Below are 14,267 nucleotides of genomic sequence, written 5' to 3'. Positions count from 1 at the left end.
GCCACATGGGACTACTGCAAAGTGTGGCATGTGCATTGCATTCGATTTTGTCTTAATTTTAACCCCTTTGTATTTGGAATTTCCTCCAAAACAGTGAGAAATACTACTATTATTTTCAACATTGTAGCCAAACTACTGTGCTTCTGTTTTGTTGTTTGACAAAGCAGAACCTCATGGTTCTGCAAGAGAAGCCTGACAGAAAAAACGAGAATTGACTCTCGCCAGAAATAATGATGGGCTCTCAGCTTGAACAGCGTAGGAAAGACTGAAAGTCTAGCAATTGTGACTAAGTTTTATATTTCTGAATGTTCTTGCTAGCCAGAAACTCACAATGATTTTTTTCAGGTATCAGGCGTGTTGACATCTGATTCTACTCTCCTATAAATGCACTTGGTATCATCTCTGATCTGATCACCTACAATTATAATGCATCCAAAAAGTCCACTCTGTATGTAGGAAGAACTGTATGCAGGTCAAGTACATTATCTGGATTATCAGTTACCTTGGTGTAAGTCTTTCAACACACATGCTATCACTGCTCTAGGTCTCCTGAAATATGGCATCAAAGATGCAATGCTAAGGTGTTCATGGCAGCTTTACCTTTACTATCAAAACAATGGGGTGGAAAAAAGAAATAGCAGAAAAATGTTTAGATTTGTTCAAAGAGAAGCAAAAGAGGATAGAAGTTAGGTGTGCATTATGATTTCAATTATGTTAAAATATTGATGCATAGAAAAGGAGTTGGAAGAATATATGCCAAAAATTAAAAGGGAATATCTCTGAGTGGTAGTATTCCAGGCAATTCTTCCTTCCTTCTTTCCCCTGCATTTTAAATATTTCTAAAAGCTGAAAACATTACACTTTAAAGTCATCTAAAAAATGTTATTTGGAAGAAAGGAGGAAGTAAGAGACAGAAGATGGAAAGGAGAGAAAGGAGGAGAAAATTGACCTCCTAAAAGAAACCTAATTCCTGTGATTTTAAGATGTGTTCATTTATTTAAGAAGTTATTTCGTTTGGTAGCTCAGACAACTTAGACTCAAAGAATCCAAAGAAGTAGATTTTGGTCAGGAACCCCCTTCTCCCACCACAGGCTACATCCACTTCCCGAGGTAGTTTTGACACACACTGCTTCTCACAGAGCCGGAGAATTTAAGGGATCTTCTACTGACTTTGCTAAGGGGATTTACTGAGAACAAAGCATGTGCTTCAGCGGTTTTTTGTTCTTTTTTCTCCCTAAACTAAGGATTGACTGATCTTGCCACACTCTCCCACCTGGTATCCCCCAATACAAAACCTTAACATTTGCCAAATCCTGTCCAAGTTTAAGCTTACGGCATATGACTGAAACAGTAGTTAGTAACTTATACAGTGATTAGACCTAAATACTCCACCAGGTAGGCACCACGGTTTACCTGGGGGTTCAGATAACTAAAATTTGGAGGTGGAACAGGGAGGAGGCAAAGGATACAATGAATCCCAGGAAACTCCCTGCTCGTATGTGTTTAGTTAGGACTTTGGTCCTAAAGTAGCATGGTCCACACTCATGCTACTTTAGCCAAAACTAGAGAAGTTGTTGACCCACAGTACCAAATGTGGGACATGTGTGAACTAGGCCTTCTTTCCATGCATCTACCTCATTGTTGCAGACTCCAGAAGAAAGCCAGGATGGTCAACTCTGCCCAGGCTCAAAGATCCTCTGCTTCCTTCCCAGGGAAGGACAAGATTTAACTACAGTCCACATTGAACATCTTAGAAAAAAGCCAATGAAAATCAATGTGAAAAAGCCTATTTTGGGAACACCTGGGTGGCTCAGTCAGTTGAGTGTCCAACTTCAGCTCAGGTCATGATCTCATGGTTCATGGGTTCAAGCCCCACATCAGGCTCTGTGCTGACAGCTCAGAGCCCAGAGCCTGCTTCAGACTCTGTGTCTCATTCTCTCTCTGCCCTTCCCCAGCTTGTGCTCTGTCTCTCTCTGTTCTTCATCATTGATCTCCTTACCCTATCCTCAGAGAAGGAAAGCTTTCCAAAAGAAGAAAAGCACCATTCCTAAGAGTGAAAGCAAAAGAAAAATGTCCAAAACACTAGTAATACTAGATGTTTCTTAAATGCTTTATAAAACATCTCGATTCAGATTATATTGAGCATATTACATTTTGAATAAGTGTTGACTTTAATTTTGTGTAATAAAAATGAAGACATGCATGCAGTTAGATGTAATATTTAGGAAAATTGAAAATAATAAAGGAGGGTGAAGAAGAGAAATAATACCTATTATTTATTGCAAGCCAGATACATAATATAGGTTGTTTGTATAGAGTTTCCACTTTATATAACTAACCTTGAGGTAATATTGTACTTCTGTTTTATAGGTGGTGAATTTGAGTTTCAAAGAGGTTAATTAATTGGCCCATATTCTATTCATACATGCAGTGAATGATAAGGCCAAGATATGCTGAAGTCCAAAATCTATACAAATTTACTATCAAGACTCTATCACTATAAAAATGCATTTTAGCCATCAAGATAAACTCATTTGTAGCTAATAATTCCCAAAGAATTGTTAGCTTTAAGAAAAAATTATCCCCTTTAAGAAAAATTAATGAAAATAATATCTTTTCCAATTACGTTTAAGACTTTACATAAGTTCTCATGATTTTTAAAAGAACATTAAGTATTTTGAAGTCATGTCAGTAGAAGCTTGTGGAATATCTGCTATGCTCAAGGTACTATCAGCAACAGTAAAAGGAGCTAGAAAAAACAAAACAAAACAAAGTAATAGTCTTCAGCTGGCACTACCCTTGTCCACTGCATCCATTCACTTATTTACTGATGAAACATCAGGCACCTTTTATGTGTGATGCACTGTATCACACACAAAAGGGCCTATTAGAAGACGGTCTTATACTGGCCCCACCAGAAGATAAAAATAAATGAAGACAGCTGGCCTTTTAATATAGTAGAGACATCAGAAATGTACACAAATAAATGCAGCTGAATGTGTGATGTGCCAAGAGATACAAGAAAGCAAAATTTGAGACTTCAGAAAACTTCTCTCTCCCAGCACGCCAGGCATTCTGGAAGAACTAACACTGAAGTTACATTTGATCATATAGATGGGATTCTGACAATGGCAGGAGGCAAGGAAATACATTGGTAAAGTATAAAATTAGTCGACAAAAGAGTAAGAAGTCCACAGTCACTCTATGTATCAATGAAAGACACAGCAAAGGGGAGTCTGCATTCTAAGACTGACACAGTCATCCATTCTTCACTGTTGGCTTTTTGACATGTCTTGTAAGCATTTCTTGGAAGAAAGGCTTCCCTTATTTGTCCCAATATCAGAGGCTATTCTCAGAGTTTATTCATTATTCCATGTTGAAAGAGATGAGATCTTGATTGTTTCTTGCATTTTCTAGAAGTTGTGTGATAAAGATATTACTCATCCTAGGTCTCCTGGGAATTTTGACTCCTGCTCTTATTCCAGGCCTGTTACTAAATCACTACACTTAGCAAATAACTATTTCTCTGCATTTCCATTGTCTGAGAATTAAAATCAGAGTTAAGATCAAAGCCTTTTCAAAACCAGAAGGCTGGCAGATGGAATATTTTGCAAACCAAACTCCGTGGAGATGACAAAAGATATCATCGTGCAGAGGAACTAGGGCACAGTGTTATGGAAAAAATCTGGATCCAGAGAGAGCCAGATAGACCCAGGGACACACAAGGTCAAAGCAAAGACCAGCCAAGTGGCTACATGGCAAGCATGTGGCTCCTCTAAGCCTCAATTTCCTCCTCTTCAAAATGGTCATAATCACAAGCACCTCTCAGGGAACAATACTGTACCCCTCATAAGCAAATTGTATTTTCAATGAAATGGATATTTAAATACTTTGATGCTTACCTCTGACTCTTCCTTGATACTAATTAAGCCTGTGGGTCTTTAAAAACATGAGGGCTTTAGGCTAAAAGACTAGAATTTTGTTTTTTCTTTTTACTATATTGTCTTTCACGTTGCTCTAGGTGAATCATTTACTTGATCCCTTTTTAAATCGTTTTCCTCGCTAGATATTCTTGAAACAGAAAAGGCACAAAACCTGTGATCCTTAAGTAGCAGAGGATTTCTTCAAAAGTAAACAGCAAAAGCAAGAACACTCAAAACAAAATTGAGGGTTTGAATGAGACCATAATTAGCGGGAAAACAATTTTGGCAAGTTATCTGCACTTTGCTCCAGAAATGGTATCAGCCCAGGCACCTCAGGAAAGCTATTTAACTTCTTTGAAACATAGCTTGCTCTGAAGTTAAAGGTAAAAATATAAATTTTTATATATGTCCATATACTAATTCCCAGAACCTGTGGATATGTTAGGGTACTGGGCAAAAGGGAATTAAAATTTGCAAGAGGAATTAAGGCTGTTGCTGACCTGAGCTTCAGAAGGTGAGATTACCAGGCAGGCCCAACGTTACCACAATGGTCCTTAAAAATGAAAACAGAGGCAGCAGAGATCAGACTGAAACCATGTGAGAGTTCCATCAGCTGTGGCTGACTTTGAAGGCAGAGGAGGAGAGTTGTAAGCCAAAGGATGCAGTTGGCTTCTAGAAACTGGAAAAAGCAAAGGAGAATAGGTTCTTGTCATGTCCCGCCCCAGCTGGTGGGGTGGTAAATCCTTGCAGGTTCGTTCCTGAGGGAGGGAGAGAGAGTAGGGCAGGAAGGGGCACACAGAGAGTGAGGCAAGACAAGTGTTTCTGATCAAGCCTCTTTATTATTCCTCACAGACTCTGCTCACACACTCCCTTTCAGAAAAGAAACCCACACCTATATAGGGTTTAGGGTGAGAAACTGACAGGGTTGGTTGCTAGGAAACAGGGTCAAGCTAGGGTAAAGAAGGAAACAAACTAAAGTTTTTAGCACAGCACGTGAAGGGCTGATACCACCCTGCTGGTAGGCGATTGATCTTTGTTTTACTGGCTTCTCCTGACAGGGAGTGGTGCTCCCCTGCCTATTTTTGCAACTCCCCTCAGGGAGTAACATTACTGGCTAGTAAATGGCCAAGCAGCTGAATCTTTGCAGCTTCCCACAGGTCCTCCCTTTTTTTATTAATTCAAAAAGGGATTCTTCCAGAATATGATAGCATGGGCAAGGAAAGGACTGTGCCTGTCTTAGGTTGGAGACCTGCCAATCCTTCTTACCCTTCATGGGCACACCCGGAAGCCTGTGTCTGAGTAGCCTGTCTTTGGTTGATAGGATGGTAAGGCCTCTCTTACCCGTTATTGGCTAGCCAGCCCATGCCTCTTGCCATAATGTAGCTCTTCCATCGGCCTCCTGATCGGCCATATCAAGCTCATGATAATGGACCTGGGTAGATTGTGCCTATTTACTGCCTTAGGAGAGCCATGACCTTATTGAATAGAACAGGGCCCAAGGGCACCAAGATCAGTAAATCCGCAATAGGTCTCAAAAGCGGGACAGATAGGGTAAAAGTCCATACAATAGGTCTTAAAAGCAGGAGGAGATAGGGTAAAAGTCCATGAAATCCAACGAGGAAAGGACTGTTGATGTTTTTTTTTCCTCCTCTTCTCCAGGTCCTCTTGAAGCTTCTTTTCCCAACATGGTCCTAAAGGAAAAGACAAAGATTTCTCTCAAGGAGATTTTTCCTCCCTGGAGGGCTGAATATTATGATCGATTTGCTTTACTAGTCTCTCTGGCAATCATCTGGCTGCATCCGCTTTTTGTGCATAGATGCAGACTACTCCTCGTCCCCAGATTAAAACTGGGTCCGGACCATGCCATTTATTATCCAAGGGGTCCTTTCAAAGCACAGTAGCGAAAGTTTTTTGTGTCTCATTTTGCCAGAGACGTTCAGCAGCTGAGCGTCCTTCTTTATCCAAAGTTAAAAAATTTAAAATAAACAGTGCATGGTGTAAGAGATTTCTGGGAGATCCCTTGATGGGGTACCATTCCCGCCCTCTTATTTTATCAAGGGTACTTTTTAAGGATAGATGTGCCCGTTCTACTACACCTTGTCCTGTGGGTTATAAGGAGTCCCAGTGATGTGTTTAATGTGTAACTGTTGACAGAATTTAGAGAACACGGTCCCAGTATATCCGGGTCCATTGTCAGTTGTTATTTGCTTTGGGATTCCTAACACTGATATGGCAGAAAGCATGTGTGCTCCGACGTGCTTTCCTGCTTCTCCAGTTTGTAAGGTAGCATATAGAAAGCTGCTGTAGGTATCAACATTCACATGGACATATTTTAAATTTCCAAACTCTAAAATGTGTGTTACATCCATTTGCCAGATGGCATTGGGCACTAGTCCTCGAGGGTTTACTCCCAAATGAGGAACAGGTAGATGCACAACACAAGAAGGGCACTGCTTTACTATTTGTCGTGCCTGCTCACGGGAAATCTTAAACATGATTCTTAAGGTGCAGGCACTGAGATGATGGGTAGCGTGAGCCCTTGAGGCTGCTTCTACTCCTGTATCCTGGGGAAGTGTGATATTATAGATTTCTTTTGTGGCTAAATCAGCCTTTTGATTCCTAAGGACAGAGGACCTGGAAGGCCAGTGTGGGCCCTTAAATGACCAATGAAGAAAGGATTTTTTCTTTTATGAATTAAAGACTGAAGTTGCATAAAAAGATGAGCGGCCCCTGAACTCTGTTTAATTTGGGCTGCAGTTTCTAGCAAGGGTACAGAGTTAGCTACATAAGCCCTGTCTGTGTATAAATTAAAAGGTTTATCATGAAAAACAGAAAAGACCGCAATAACTGCGTGCAGCTCCACAAGTTGAGCAGAAGAGGAAGGGGTGGGAAAGCTTATGACTTGATCCTCAAAAGTATAAGCCGCAATGCCAGTAGAGGATCCGTCAGTAAAAACTACTAAGGCCTGTGATAGAGGCTGTCGAGCGGTTTTTGTTGGAAACATAAATTTATGACTATTAAAGAAATGTAGGAGTTTATTAGGTGGGTGGTGATTGTCTAACTTACCTATAAAGGAAGCACACGCAATAGGCCAGCAATCAGTAGTCCGAAAAAGCCAGTCAAGCTGTCCTTTTGGATAGGGTTGTATGATGGAATCAGGCTCCTTGCCAAAGTACTTTACACTTCGTTCTCTCCCTAGAACAATGAGGTCAGCCACAGCCAGATAGTAAGGATAGATAACCTTTGCAGGTGAGGAGGGAAGATGCAACCACATAATGGGATTTTGCCAGAAAACTGCTGTAGGAGTAAAAGAGGTTTTGCAAATAATAAGCATGAGGGGTTGATCATAATCTATGGCAGTGACAAACTGGGAATGGATGGCTTCTTCCACAATTTTTAATGCTTGACGGCCCTCACTAGTGAGATATCTAGAAGATTTGGGATCTGGGTCCTCCTGGAGTATGTCAAACAGAGGTTTGAGCTGTCCAGTGGTGAGCCTAAGATAAGGCCTAATCCAATTTATATCTCATAGTCATTTTTGGAAATCGTTGAGTGTCTGCAGAGTGTCTAACCTGAGCTCCAATTTTTGAGGAGTTATATGAGCTCCTGAAATCTGAAAACCCAGGTAAGAGTAAGGGTCTTGTAACTGCACCTTTTCAGGGGCTATTTGTAGCCCGTGAGCCTGCAGGGATGATTGTAAGTCATCAAAGCATTTTAGCACCTGCTGGCCGTCCCTCCCGGCCAGAAGAACGTCATCCATATAATGTACAATATACAATTCCCTCCAAACATTGCGTACCTTTTGTATGGCCAGTGCTGCAAACTTTTGACATAAGGTGGGGGCTATTTGCCATGCCCTGGGGTAAAACCCTCCATTGATATCTTTTCATGGGCTCTTTAAAATTAACAGAGGGCACACTAAAAGCAAATTGCTCTAGGTCATCAGGGTGGAGGGGGATGGTAAAGAAGCAGTCTTTAAGATCTATGATAATTTTATAGTGCCCTAGAGGTAAAGCCACAGGAGAGGGAAGCCCTGGCTGGAGCGTTCCCAGGAGAACCATTGTTTTGTTTACTGCTCTAAGGTCCTGTAATAATCTCCATTCACCTGATTTCTTTTTTATGACAAATATAGGGGTATTCCAAGGAGAATTACTCTCTACTATGTGTCCAGCAGCCAACTGCTCCTGTACTAGCTGATGCACTGCTTGTAGCTTTTCAGTAGATAAAGGCCATTGATCAACCCACACAGGGTCATTAGGCTTCCAAGTGATCTTATTTGCATTGGGTACAGGAATGTCAATGGCCAGCAGGGTAAATTTCCCAAGCCCTCTCTTTGATGGCTATTTTGCACCTCAATAGGTTGTGTGATTCCTTTTTCATCTTTTCCTAGTCCCTTTTCCGGCTTAAATCCCTGGGTCAGCATCTGTGCTGTAATTAATTCATTAGGACTAAACATAATGATACCCATTTGAGTTAAAAGGTCTCGCCCCCACAAATTGACAGGTAACCCTTGAATAACATAAGGTTGGATGTTTCCCTGATTTCCTTCTGCATCCTGCCAGCGCAGTAGCTTTACACTCCTCTCTGGGTTTTTACTTTGCCCTATGCCTTTTAGGTTGGTTAAGGTAGGAGATAAGGGCCATTGTGAAGGCTAGGCCTCTTTTTTAATAATGGTGATGTCTGCTCCTGTGTCTATTAGGCCTTGAAATTTTTTACCATCAAGCCAGAGCGTAAGCATGGGTTTTTGGGCGTTAACAGGCTGTACCCAATAAGCATCGGAGGAGCCAAACCCTTGAGCTTCTCGGCTTGAGTTTTTAAATGAGTTGTCAGTAACAGAAAAAGGCAGCAAAAGTAAGTGCGTGATGCACTTTCCTGAGGGTACTGTAGTAATCACCTGAGGAGAGGAGGCCATAATTTTTATTTCTCCTGTATAGTCGTTGTCTATCACTCCAGGATAGACATGTAGCCCTCTAACTATAGCACTACTGCGTCCCAAAAGCAAACCAAAAGTTTTAGGGGGTAAGGGACCGTAAATCCCAGTGGGTAGGATTTGGACCCCCATCTCGGGGGTTAATACTGTGTGGGTGGTAGAACAGAGGTCCAGTCCTGCGCTTCCTGGGGTTGCTCTGCAGAGGTCTGAAACGGATTGTTTGCGGGAACAAACTTGATTGCCCCAAAAGTTTGTTTGGGTTCTGGGGCCTGGGGCTGGCCCCATTTCCCATTTCCCTGCAGGGGTGGTAATGGGTTACCCTGGAAGTCTGTCTCTGATCTACAATCTTTAGCCCAGTGTCAGCCATTCTGACATCGAGGACACAATCTAGGAGCACCATCACGATCATTGGGCCGCTTGTTGGATCGACAGTCTTTGGCAAAGTGACCTTCTCTACCACAGTTGAAACATTTACCCTTGCCTTGGTGGCCTAAAAGTTCTTTTATGGTAAATCCTTGCAGGGCTGCAGCCATTGCCAATCCCTGCTGGTAAGCAGAGCCGATATCAGAACACAATCTAATATAACCAGAGAGATCTGTCCTTTTTTTATAGGGTCTAATGGCCGCCTGACATGCGGAATTTGCATTTTCATATGCAAGCTGTTTAACAAATTCGGAGCTAGCATCGACATTACCAAGAAAACGCTCCACTGCTGTAAGAAGCCGATGGGCAAAGTCGGTGAAAAGCTCATCGGGACCTTGCTTAATGTTAGTTAAGGAGGAACTGAGATCCCCTTTGACTGGCAACTTTCTCCAGGCTCTAGTCCCAGCCGCTTGTATTTGAGCAAACAAGCCGGCATCATATCGCATCTGTATCTCAATCCTGGCATAGTCTCCCTCCCCCGTCAGCATCTCCAAGTTCCATCCATTATTTGCCTGTGCATTACCCTGAGCAGTCTCCTTACAAGATTCAACATATTCTGATTTCCATAACAATAACCTTTTCCAGATAAGGTGGCTCGAGCAAGCGTATACCAATCACTAGGGGTGAGCCATTTCTCAGCCACTGATTCTACGATCGCCATGGTATACGGTGCCGTAGCCCGGTACTGTGCCATAGCAGTTTTGAGCTCCTTAATTGCTTTAAAATCAAACCCGGAATGTTGTCTCCATGCTTGCCCCTGGGCGTCAGTGGTCTCAATAACTGGAAATGCCTCAGGGTCCTCACTATCTATTAAGGGGCCGGCAGTCCGGGGATCTTTGAGAGCTGCCCCTCGTCGTGGGTGTTGGGGCATTTGCCTTGAAGGCGCAATGGTAGACTCCCTTTTGCCAGCCTTAAGTTCTTCTAATCGTGATTTCAGCTCTAGGTATTTCTCTTCTAATCTTATTCGCTCTTGCAACTGCTCTATTTTATCTAACAGATTCCTATTGGGATCTACCACAGGCAAAGCTAAAGGGGGTGCTGAGGGTGGGGGGTTATATGGAGGCGGCCAATCAGGGTTATGGTACTTTCCAGCCTCACTGTCAATATCTTTATCTGATGACTCATCATCAGAAACTCCTTTTGTAGTCCCCCAGTAAGAAAAGATATTACCCATAATGTCCAATTATCCACCCGAATATACGACGCGAGACAAAGGGAGAGGTGCCCCCTCTAATGAGGCCAGTATGTTCACTCACACACACACACCAGAGGCTATCATTCTCCCTCCACAGAGGTTTTACAAACAAGACCGAAACATTAAAAAACACTGAAAACACTTAATTGCTTTTTCTTAACTTTCACTCCCTGTGCTTTGAGGGTCTCTGTTTAGACCATTTATTCAATTTCTGCCCTGAATTCACCGATCACTCACTCGAGCACTGGACCACAGCGTGGCCATCTCCTTATAAATCCTGAGCACTGGACCACCGCGTGGCCGTCTCCTTATCCTGAGCACTGGACAACACAGCTAATTCTGCGTGGCCATCTCCTTATCCTGAGCACTGGACCACACAGCTAATTCTGTGTGGCCGTCTCCTTCTAAATCCTGATCGTTACCTCTTTCTCTTCTTCTTTTTCTCTTTGATTGGTTTCTTCACTAGATCCCTCTTACTCAGCCCGACGTTGGTCGCCATTGTCATGCTCCCTCACTCAGCCGCACATTGGGCGCCACTTGTCATGTTCCGCCCTGGCTGGTGGGGCGGTAAATCCTTGCAGGTTCATTCCTGAGGGAGGGAGAGAGAGTAGGGCAGGAAGGGGAGCACAGAGAGTGAGGCAAGACAAGTGTTTCTGATCAAGCCTCTTTATTATTCCTCACAGACTCCCTTTCAGAAAAGAAAACCCACACCGATATAGGGTTTAGGGTGAGAAACCAACAGGGTTGGTTGCTAGGAAACAGGGTCAAGCTAGGGTAAAGAAGGAAACAAACTAAAGTTTTTAGCACAGCACTTGAAGGGCTGATACCACCCTGCTGGTAGGTGATTGATCTTTGTTTTTCTGGCTTCTCCTGACAGGGAGTATGTAGGAGGCGGATGCAAAATGGCGCCTTGGCACCCTGACCGAGCACATGGCGAGGTACGGCCTGCCAGCCTCTAGTGCTCCCGCCCCCCGGCCAGATACCGCCATGAGTGAGCGACCAATGCGAGGCCATGGAATGGGTCAGCCCTGCCTCTGCCAGCCTATCATGAGCTGCCGCGCAGCCTGGGCGGCAGGTATATATGGGGGAACAAGCAGCGGGGAGGGGGAAGAAGAAGAAAGAAAGAAGTGGCCAATAAAAGCCTCTGCAACGAATCTCGGTGTCGTCAGTTCTTCAAACTGCGGGCAGTTTGAGCAGCTCCGGCAGGAGTGGCGCTCCCCTGCCTATTTTTGCAACTCCCCTCAGGGAGTAACATTACCGGCTAGTAAATGGCCAAGCATCTGAATCTTTGCAGCTTCCCACAGGTTCTCCCCTAGAGCTTCAAGAAGGAACAGTCCTACTGATACCCTTTTTTTTTTTTTGACCCAAGGACACCTCTATCAGATTTCTGACCCACACAATTGTAAAGTAATGGATTCTTGCTCTTTTCAACCATTGAGTTTGTGGTAATTTGTTACAGCAGCTATAGAATATACATGATATAAATAAATATTAATTGCATAATACTTCAGAGTTATTTAAATATTTGAAAATTATGCTAAGCTCATATATTATCTTCTAATGGCAAAAATATGCAACTATTTTAATATCAATGAATATCAATAAATATTTACTCTTCTTTACTAATCTGTTATTAGGTAGTGAAGTATATGGTACAACATCAATTGGAGATATCTAGATAGAATTTTCATTATTCTACACTAATACACAGTTGTAACTGATTCACTCACATGAAGACTAAAACATTGGTCTCTATAAAATAAACATAATTCATCTTAGCCAGGGTTAGGTATCTGACACTTAACAAGCCTTGCCCATCACCCACCTTTCATCTCAGCATGCAAACTAATTAACCAGCAACAGAGCTTTCCCTGTCTAAGCGCTAATATGTCAGGAAAATATGTATGGCTTTATCCACTAAAGTAGCTAAAATATAAATTGTTTAAGCAAAGCTTTGAGAAAATAGAAACCTAGGACCATGGAAATACTAATCATAAAGCAGCCTTGAGATTTTAGTGCACTTGGCATATTGCATTTTCCTGAAAGGTTATTTATAGGTATTATTTTTACCTTAGGGCAAGCTAATAAATTTCTGTGTTCTCAGGAACTTCTGCACTTCAGCTTTGGGGTTATGTCATAAAAAAGACATATTGCCCCAATGCAACATTAAAAATAAAGAGGAGATAGTCACCCTGGCAAGTGCATGCTGTCCTTGGTAGCAATACCAAGAATGTTCCTGATTTTTCAATGTATAACATCTGTAAGCTCCATAGTTGCATCACTCAGGGCCTCTTCAACTCTTACTGAGTTCTATAGATGGAAAAATGAATGAACAAAGCCCAGCCGCTGGTATGCTGGAGCCAGCTATTGGCAGCTGGTAAGAGCTGATTTTTAAATTTTTATGGGTTTTGCGAGCCAGTTGATACCATTTTGGAAGCTTGAGATCAGCCAACACTATGCATCAGGGTTTGGCTGGTTGGTTGATTGCTTAGTTAATTCCTTTTTCCCAGAGAGTCAGCTCTTCAACATTTACCAGCACACCATTGGCATAACCAAAGGCAACCCACAACCTAATAAGTGAAACCAGTGTGGCCATTGAAAGTGACACCATCTAGGGGAATTCTTAAATGTCTTAGATATAACAGGTTTGTGTATTTGTAACTTTTTCCACAGATGGCTATAATTTTCTTATTCTACAACTTCATCATTTTTCAATAGATGAATGTAAAGTGTCTTGGGAAAGGGCTGCCTTTCTTTAATTCACACAAGGGCAACATGTTGAGCTAATAATGCCAGTTCGAAGGAGTTAAGTCAAAATAATTATGATACAGGATTTAGTTATGATGGAAATGATAAGGGAGTTCAAATGAGGGGACTACATTCACTTGCAATCTTTTGCAAAGACTTTAGTAAGAGGCATTATTAAGCTAGGTTTTAAAGATGGACAGATTTTTAAAGAGAAAATAGCAAGACAGGAATTTCAAGACAAGAGAAAAACTTGAGTCAAAATTGGTAGCTGGGACAGTTCTTCATAGAGCCAATTGAGTTGTTTAAAACCAGAAGAAAGTTCACATCTCAAGGAAGTTTGGGGCCAAATTATGGGGATGTAGAGTTCCAATCCAAAAAGTTTAAATGTTGTAAGTGCCTTAGAAATTTAAAGCCTGATTTTCTGCCAAGAAAGGGGATTGTGCTAATGTGAAACCAGACAGCTGGCAAACAGCACGAGAATTCATGTCTGTTTTCTTCACCACTGTACCTTTTGGGCTTGGTAGAGCATCTGGTACTTTGTAGCACTCAAATTCTTTTCTGTTTGGAGACCATGAGCTGAGTTTATGTCATTGTATTTAATTCTACCACCAAACACACCTGTCAAAATATTTTCAATATATTCCAACTAAGCTAGTCTGCAACCTTTTTTCTGAGTCATTTTATAAAGCAATTTTTATATCCTTTCCTCTGGTAAGACATTTTGCTAGATTAGAATTAACAGGTTAAAGTTCAGAGGCAAGACTAATGATAAGCAGACATAATTAGAATAGAAAATTGTGGCAAAAGAAAAAGGGAGACTTTTTTAGAAGTGTGTTTCCGATTCTGTTGTTGAGCCTTGACTCAAAAGCTACAAATGGTACCCAAAGGGAGGTCAAGGCAACACAAAAGAAACAGAGTTGAATAGAAGAGGGGAAAGAATATTTTAGAGAAGAGCCTTATTTAATTTCAGCCTCAGGATCTCCTGGTCCCTGATTAGAATGTGCAGGGTACCTGGGTGGCTCAGTCAATTGAGTATCCAACTCTTAAT

Source organism: Suricata suricatta, chromosome 5, assembly GCF_006229205.1.
Source record: "Suricata suricatta isolate VVHF042 chromosome 5, meerkat_22Aug2017_6uvM2_HiC, whole genome shotgun sequence".
Classification (NCBI taxonomy): Eukaryota; Metazoa; Chordata; class Mammalia; order Carnivora; family Herpestidae; genus Suricata; species Suricata suricatta.
Note: the sequence above shows the minus strand (reverse complement) of the source record.